This window comes from Asterias amurensis, chromosome 8 (assembly GCF_032118995.1).
Source record: "Asterias amurensis chromosome 8, ASM3211899v1".
Classification (NCBI taxonomy): Eukaryota; Metazoa; Echinodermata; class Asteroidea; order Forcipulatida; family Asteriidae; genus Asterias; species Asterias amurensis.
Window position 1 is genome coordinate 3,136,837 of NC_092655.1, and position 9,119 is coordinate 3,145,955.

Below are 9,119 nucleotides of genomic sequence, written 5' to 3' on the forward strand. Positions count from 1 at the left end.
CAAAAGAAAAAAGAAACAAACCAAAGAAGAAAAAAAAACAACTAAACAAAACTAAACCGCAAACACACATTTGTTGTATTTAAAAACTAAAAACACCATACCCCAAGCTACGTCATAAAAACCACACTTTTCTTTTCTTTTTTTCTCGTGAATTATCCCCAAAGCGGTAAAAGTGGTTTGACTTGAGTTATTATTGCACAATAGAGATACTTTGATTATTTCGTCCTTACCAATGTTTTGACTTGTCACTAAAGCACGCCGGCCAACATTGGTAATTGTCGAAGAAAAGAATCACTCAACATTGTTCATGAAATTAAACAAACTTGTAAAAGGCAATCAGTCATGAAGAGCGAAATAAGTGAAACGTTACTTTATTCTCATTCAAGCATCGAATGTTGAACTCGCCTTTTCAAAATTTATTGTTTTCCTCATTTTGGAAAAAAAAATATTAATAGCATTTCTGTGAAAACTTTCAGTCAGGTATGTTAGATTGTAATAACTTGGAAGTACAATTAATGTTCACCTGGAAACTATATGATAAATTCTAGAATGACAGTCATTAATAATCTAGTGTATTTAAATTTCCCACACATCATCTTTTGATCATGACCTTTGACCCACACGAATCTTCGCTGCTCACTCATCCCGATTCTCATTTTACCATTGGGTGTATACACTTCATAAATAAATCCATAGCTTATGCACCCCTCTCGGAATACAACATGAATAACCCTCTCGACCAAAATAATTAAATACAGCGACATGCAACTGTAAATATACACAGAGAATTGGTCTCTTCTGACGGCATGCCGAAGCGCGGACCTGAGCTCCCCTCTCGCAAAACTGTCAAGTCGGTACAAACACTCGCCGGTCTCAAAAAGACACAACAAATTACATCGCCATGGTAACACGTCCGTGTAAACGCTGAATACATGAGGGGAAATTAGCACTTTTGGTTAAACATCTCACTTCGGTTTTGTATACAAATGGGGACTTTAATTTTCCTGATTAAAATGCTGTGACAGTGTTTAATGGCAAGGTTTGTGTTACATGGGGAGTGTTGTGCCGGGGGATCGAGGAGCTGTGATTTCGGCACAGGCCATGTACGCTGGTTTGTGATTGATAGCCATGGTGGCCTATTGATAGACATAGTATGAGATTGTGAGTAAGGCATGTCACACTGACAGGCTTAATTACATATAGGCCTAGCTTAGATTAGTATTATGGTTTAAAAATCACTTTTTGACTGCCGAAGGAGAGTGCGTTTCGTAATTTTTTTTTTACTATAGCCGTGCTCTGTGAAGTAACCCACAACACTTATTTGCTCTTCAAATTTTACTTTCTTATTGTGGTTTCAATTACAATAGTGTGTTAGTCCTTGATATTCCTCACTGTGATTGTTTGTTTTGACTCTATGGTCATGATGCAGTCGCCACCTTTTCGCTAACAACACTGGGTCAGCCATTCGTTAAATTGGGATTTGGGGGCAAAACGGACGCGGTTTTGTTCCCCATCTAATCCCTTTTCCTCTTTTTTATCGGGGTATTGAAAAGGAGGGTTGCCCTGTATCCGGTGGATGATATTGAGCTTAATAGTAACACGAAACCTACGGAGCCCGAGAAGTGCCATCCACCTTGTAAAGATCATGCAGGATGACGATATTAGCATCATCGACCGCCATTTTTGATATGAACAAAGGTAAAGTACACCCTTGTCCGCGCAGCGCACAACTCTCAGCCGATGATAGCCTTGCATGTGTGCACGTTTGATCAAAGATGGTGGTCAATGACTTCATGTGTGCGATCTGTCTATTGAGCTTACACGAACCTTACGGAGCCCTAGAACTGCCATCCCCCTTGGTGCGATCCTGAGCTAACTTCAACTGTCGGATGTCGACGTCATGAAATAAAGGTGCCGTCTTCAAGATGTATTTTATCTTGAGTTGTCAACATCATGAAAGTAGGATATTGTCTTCCTTGAGGATGCGTTTCTCTCGGGCTCTCAACAGGTTGGGGATGTTATCAAATCACGAAGAGTTATCTCGGGAAATCGACATCCTAAACGTTCAGGGTTTCGACTTCCTAAGATAAATTAGCTTGGAAAGTCGAGATCTTACTCTTATGATGTCGACATCCTAAGATGACGTATCTGGAAGTCGACATCATGCGTCTAGGGTGACGTCATATCAAGTTATCTCGGGACGTCGTTATCTTTGGATGTCGACATCCTAAGATAAAGTGTATCTGAAAGTCGACATTCTACTTTCAGGATGTCGCCATTCTGAGCTCAGTGAAACATCTTGAGGACAAAATACGTGAAGATGTCGTCACCCCGATATAATTTATATCGGGATGTCGACATCTTAAGTTTATGTTTTTATCATCCCCCAGTGAGTAGCTCAAGATCTCAACAAGTAGGATGGCACTTCCCGAGCTCCGTACAGACCGGTTTGGTTAATGTTTGTTCTGATTTGGCAAAAACCCAGATGGCTCTTTACTGTTTTGCATTATACGAAAAAGGCGATAGCGTAAATTAATGTCTCATCACAGTCGGTATGCGAGGACTCCTGTATAGTTACTTTTTGATTGAACAGTGCGGGTAGATTGCTAAAGACCTACTCCTGAAGAGTGATTCACGAAGACAAACTGTTTGAAGTTTATCCCTGTACAGTTTCAGGCGGTTAGATTGAAATTTAACAAGGCTTGTAAGGTCGGTGGAAATGAAGGAAGTCTAATAGTGTCAGCACTTATTGCATAAACAGACACGGGCCGTATACAATAGCTGACAGTTAGTGGTCACTCGACAATTTTGTGGTCCGGTCAAAGTGCTTCTTTGACCAGGGGACGTTGCGCCATCAGTACGCTACGCTGCCTACCGGACACTGACAAGAGAGGACACCATAATTAACGCTAAAGAAACAGACGGGAGAAAAGACGGGGGGTTTATTTAATCCGGGAACAATTCGAGTAACTTACAATTAGCGAGCTAATCTACCCCTTGTCAATGATCCTATGACACGGCATCCGACTGGCTTGATCTTCCCCTTGTTGCTATTCTATAAAAGGTCCGCTCGCAATCAATCGGGTACCGGGTAATCAATACTCCAGCTACCCTGGGTTTGGACGCGATCTCCCCGGGGAGATCTCTCTCTTAACTCCCCTCCCCGCTCCTGCTTATTTTTCTTCTTTTGAGAGGATGGGGATGGAAGTCAATCCTAACAAACTTAATCCACTCTACCCCCGGTCAATAGACGGGTATCATGCGCTTCATAAACACCGGATCCATTTCTTGTCGGAAACCGTGAAAATGCGATGGACATGTCACCCGCACGTGTGTTGGTAAAAAAAAGCAACCATCAGTCATCAGGACTAACGAAGCTAAAATCTATCGCTCCTGCAGCCGATTTCACAAAGATAGTCCTCACTTTTAGGACTTTTCCAGGCTAGTCCTACGATAAGTCTTGTCCTAACACTTTGTGAAACCCACCCCTGGTCTGTCAAATATTAGTTCTCTGAACTGCCCATTATTTCTTTTCGGAAAAAAGGTCATTAGTATTTATTGCAAAATAAGTTTAATTCATGGGTTCATCTTTGGGTAGTATGACATAATTTTTAGTAAAACTGGAGAAGAGATATCGGTTATTACAAAACATTCAAACTGAATCTGTACGCATTTAAATCAAGGCGCATTATTTCCTGTAGCTATCAGATTTGGTTGTCTAAAGTGAACAATGGATTGTTCTGTTTTACATCTCTAAGATTTTGTCAATAACCATGGCAGATAGAGAAGTTGTTTACAAAGTTGAGGGGAAAACCATAATGTGAAAAACAAGCAAGAGTTGCACTCTTTACATAATATAGCGTAAAGGTTTAGCCATGTCTAACTATTGATTGGCCTGTCTGTCTCACTGGATTGCTGTATTTTACTATGGGTTTTAAGCTATTTCTTTATTAGATACCTTAATTCAGACATGATAACTCATTCTGATCCTTTTATACCATAAAACTTTAAAAACCTTTCTGAATTATAACTTTGTTGGCATCATTTATCCTTAATATGTATAATCCGTTAGTATCTGGATAATCCTAAAGCTGTAAGTCTGGATCAGACTAAGCAGGGATAGGATGGCGTCAGCAAGTTGACTGTAGGGATCTGCATACTGGTGAAAACCAAATTTCAGTTGGGAATATAAACTAGCAATCGGTTCAAGCAAATTCAGATCTGAATCGAGAATTAGCGTTTTATTACGCAGTCACTCATCTTGTCAGAAAAACTCGGTTTTACAAAGTTAAATCTGAGTTGAGTTTGTGGTTTGATGATGCGAAAATGAACGTTGGTTTTAGGCATACATACAAAAAGATCATGAACATTATTTGATTTACAAACCATTGTAATATAAGTCAATTGTTTTTGCTACGGTCGGCTGTATAGGCTAAACTCCTTTTCGTAAACTTTCCATACACGGGCAGTGTCCATTAGACGTAGTCCTTTCGGACGCGGTCATAAATCGGCTGGGAGTGAGCAAAAAAAGTCTGACCCTTCTGGACATTCAGTCTTCACAAATTGTATCACAAAATGGAAACATGACAAACACGATGACAGGCGAGTTTGTTGTACCTTGCGAGTGTGGCGGATCTGGGTTACCACCATCCATAACCACGCCCCATCACAACCATAAAAGAGGGGGAGGGGAGGAGGCAGGAGTGAGAACAAGAATGAGAAAAAGCATAGACAAAAAAGCAACATGATAGGTCTGAACTCTAAAAGAAGATTGAACAAATTGACAGATGTGATTTGACTTAAGGGGAAACCTAAATATTAGGCAACTGTGGAAATGCGACGGGGGCAAAATGGTGATGTGTGAAGTGATCTTTTTACTTCTCTCCAACAGAAACCTATTTTTTTCTTCTTCGCGTAAAATAAAAGTGAAGGAGAGAAATCAAAGATATGTCGATTATTGCGATGGTTACAGGTAGAGCAAATTGAGCGCACATAATGGAATGATTTCAACCAAAGGGTTTTCCCTTTTCCACGATTGAAAACTAAAATGATGGGCGAGAAGGGAGGAGGGGGGCGCAGCCTGTAAACGAAAAGAAAAAATTAGCACGTTAATTTGTTGGCTGTTTCATAAAGTGCATCGTAGCAAATTTCTGACGATAAAGGTTCAAGGTGTTTGAGACATGCACCCATTCAGGCGTTGTATTGTTCCACCCTAGGACAAACAATCAAGGGTTAGGTCGCAGGCATTTAATGTAATTGTTTCGTAATAGTAATGCAAATTCGAATTGATTTGCAGGAAGTATGGAACGCCTGTGGTCTCAACCCGCCCGAGGGGCATGGCCAAGGCGAGAGAAACAGTCCCGCAAATTTCGTTACATTGAAGTAACTTGTGGCCCGCCGCGGGAGTTAATTCCTTCGGCCTGGTTGGAGTTTTTTCCCCTCTCCCTTTTCCCGTCATTTTCCTCAGCGATCACGGTGTATGAATCGCTGGTCCCATGGAGTAATATGCACTGCATGGCTCTGCTGTGTTACGTGAAGCCATTCTAAACTGATTTGGAGGCACCTAGGAAAGAAGGAGGGGGGGGGACACACGGCACACACTTGACGGGGAAAGAGCAAGGCTCGTTACCCAATATGATCAGTGCTCGAGCCTTTCTCAGCGAATCAGTTATACAGGTTGGAAGATTTCATTTGTGACAATCAGTGGTGCGTTCAGTGGCCTTTAAAAAACCTAATCGATTTTATCTGTTCACATTTTGAAGCTGTGAAGCATCCCATCCAGTTTATATACTACTCAAAAATATAGACTTGATTTCTCAGGGTCTCCCCTCTCCTCAGGTTTTTATTTTAATCTATTCTGGTATAAAGTAATCAATAGTTCAGAACTGGAGCGATAAATGCTATTACAGGAAGATGACAGAACACTCAAATTTACCGCAAGCTGTGGTTTAAAAGTAAACTGCTTTTTAAAGTGACTTTGTTGTGTGTGTATGTGTTTGTGTGTGTGTCGTGTATTTGGAAATTGCCAATAATTGAGTGCTCTGATGTTGTCTTGAAGATACAATCTCACTCAACCTAAACTTTTGGTATTGATGTTGTCTTAACCCCTTTTTGAAATTTCAATGTTGGAAAATTTTGATATCCTGCTCTGGAGTTTGATCAGTTTTAGACGTATGCAGATTTCCTTTCTGTATCTGGTTATAGAGTGCACATAAATTAATTAATTGAATTGAATTAAGCTTTTAAACCAAATGATGATCAAGCTTAGTTTGAAACAATTAAGCGCACTAAGTCAGTTTACAAACGGCGAATCGGTTATACACATTTAACTTAGTAAACCTTGTAGTTTTAATTGATGTATATTTAGCCCAATTGACGTCAATAAACACAGTTGACGTAATGTGACCTTATCAAATACTAATTGACAGTTTCAAATTATGTTTGTTTTGCCGGTTCTTCTAAAAAACTAAATTCTTTCGAAGCACAGTTTAAAAATGAAAAGAAATAAAAGAACCAGTCAGTTTATAAATAGTCTGAAACTCTTTAAAAGGGTATCGGTGCCTAAGATCAAAAGATTCGCCACAATCAAAAATGGTCCATGGCCACTGCCTGGCGACGACTAAAACATCGCCAATAAAAAGCCCAAAACCTCACCGTGGGACCGCAGACAACCTCCGAGCGAACAACGTTTGCCAAACGCAGTAATTGTATCGACAACATAATAATGAGACCGTATAACGTTAATAAGACAAGAAAAACCCCATAGACCAGAGGTTAAAGTCGCTATTTTTTGCTATATGACATAATTATTTTAATTTTGCCTTGGACAATGTCGCATTTAACCGTTGCTGTACAGACGCTGACAATGAAATTCAGTTGTAAGGACACCTTTAATGAAATTGTTTTGCGTCATACACAATTTTTTTTTCTTGCTCTTGCAGCGTCTTTTTTCGGAATTGGCCCAAAATAACGAAATCGAACAATAGGTGGAGAATTCTTAAAATTCACACCGGAGTCATTTTTATCTAATTTGCAAAAATTACTGCTATTTTGTCAGCGAAAAATATTTTGCCCAAACACTGAAAAAAGAAAAAACCCAGCGAGAACAAAATAATAAAACACGGCAACTTTTGTTCAGTTTTGCCCACAGTTTCTGATTCTGACCCAATTTCAAGTAAATCATAAAGCAGGAAACATTGCTTAACAAAGTAATCAAGTTGCTAAGTAAAAAACAGTGTCTTTTTTTATTGCTGCATTAATACCGGATACTTAAAAGAAAAACCAAATCTCTAGATCCCGGGAAATTGACAATATTAAGTTGATTGCCGTTTGATTAAATACTTCCCCAAGGGCACTAAATAAATATATAACATTTCTCACGCGTTATGATCTTAAAATCTCACACCATAAGCTTTTCCTGATGAATATGTTTACATAGAATCCATCGCAACGAGCGGATCTCACGTACACCTTTAAAAAAAGACACACTCATAGACGACGCCACTTCTCCTAATATGCTTGTGGTATAAACCAACATTACAAATAGTCCCGAACTATTGAAGCAAGGAGACAAATTATGATATGCCTTTCGCCCCAGTAAGCAACAATCTGTGTATTGTTTGAAGAGTAAATACACTAAACAGTGATTTTAAGCATCATGCCCGGTACATTAACGCACAATAATACCGCAGTAGACACAACTGAATGTAAACACTCCGTAGTCTCAATTCCAGTACGCCCTGGCCTTCGCCTGTAAATGAAGCTCTTACGTCTTTTCACATGGCTAGCCCTCTTTTGTCAGAAACCTGTCAATAGTGTTGAATCGTGTATGAGCTTTGTTTTTTGTTGTCGATTTCCCCTTACGTGGTTTACTTTTGTCCGTCCAAGTCTGGGTTTGATTTCGGTCGAGTAACCCGGCTCGAAGGGCTGATATAGTAACAATGTTGACAGGTGTATTCAGTTTGTCCCGTAGACCAGACGGAAAACATTGAATAATAAAATCACCCCCGCATTTGTGTTTATGGCGATACAATCTCTATTATACACTGATTTAACTAGTTAAACAACAACTCTCACTTTGACAGTATCAGATGTTAATGCAAAGAAGGTCAGGGAGTCTGCGCAGTACAAGGTCAAGGGTAATCGATTGACGTCCCGTCTCCCCCAAAGATCTGTCATCAGTCCCAAAAGCTGGACAAACAAGCCTCATGGTGTGAATAGTAAGTGGTAGATAAATATGTAGAGAAGAAAGCAGCCATGCGCGACTCACGATGACTGTGAATAACTTGATTATTAAAAAAACTCGCGCCAATATGACTTGATAAATCTATGCGCATCTTCTGTATTGACTTTGCGTTGATTACTTGCGTGATGCTTGGACTTCGAGAACAGAAGCACATTAGCATAGGTTTTATTGGCCGAGCCGAAGAAGTCATTGAAGATGAATTCGTATTGGCCACTTGTATCAAACGGATTATGGCTTAATCCTCATATTTGTCTGAAAATCAACTGGCAATTTTGAAAACCACCCAACAATTTTGTGTTATTGGCGCTGCCGAAAAAGTCTTCGAGATGATTATTCGTCTTGGACTACCCGTAAGGAACAACATATGGCTCAATCCCCAGAACTTCAAGTACATGTTCTTAGAAGAGTTTATTTTATCCAATCTCACAACAAAAAATCTTCATAAAAAACAAACATTTTAGGTAAAATAGTCAGCACATAAACTAAATTCAGAGAATTGCGGATAAATGCATTTCTGCTGGCTTATTTACATGTGTAAATCAGTGTATCAATTGGTTTTCAAACACTCCGTATGTGCAAAAACATTTACTTGCAAAAAAGACTAGCATATTAAAGTTCCCGGATGTTCCATCCATGTGACCTCGTTCATGTACATCAAGAACGAGATCATGGGTGATATATTATGTGTAGAATGACATGCATGGCGAAATATAACTCCATTATCAATTACATAATTCCTACAATTACTCAATGTGAAATATGATTTACTGGGCGTAAAAATAATTTCACCCTTTTTAAAACACTCCTCAAGAAATCCCATTTGCAAACTGCATTTTCTTAAAAGGTTTCGTCAACTCCAAGGATGGTGTACCCA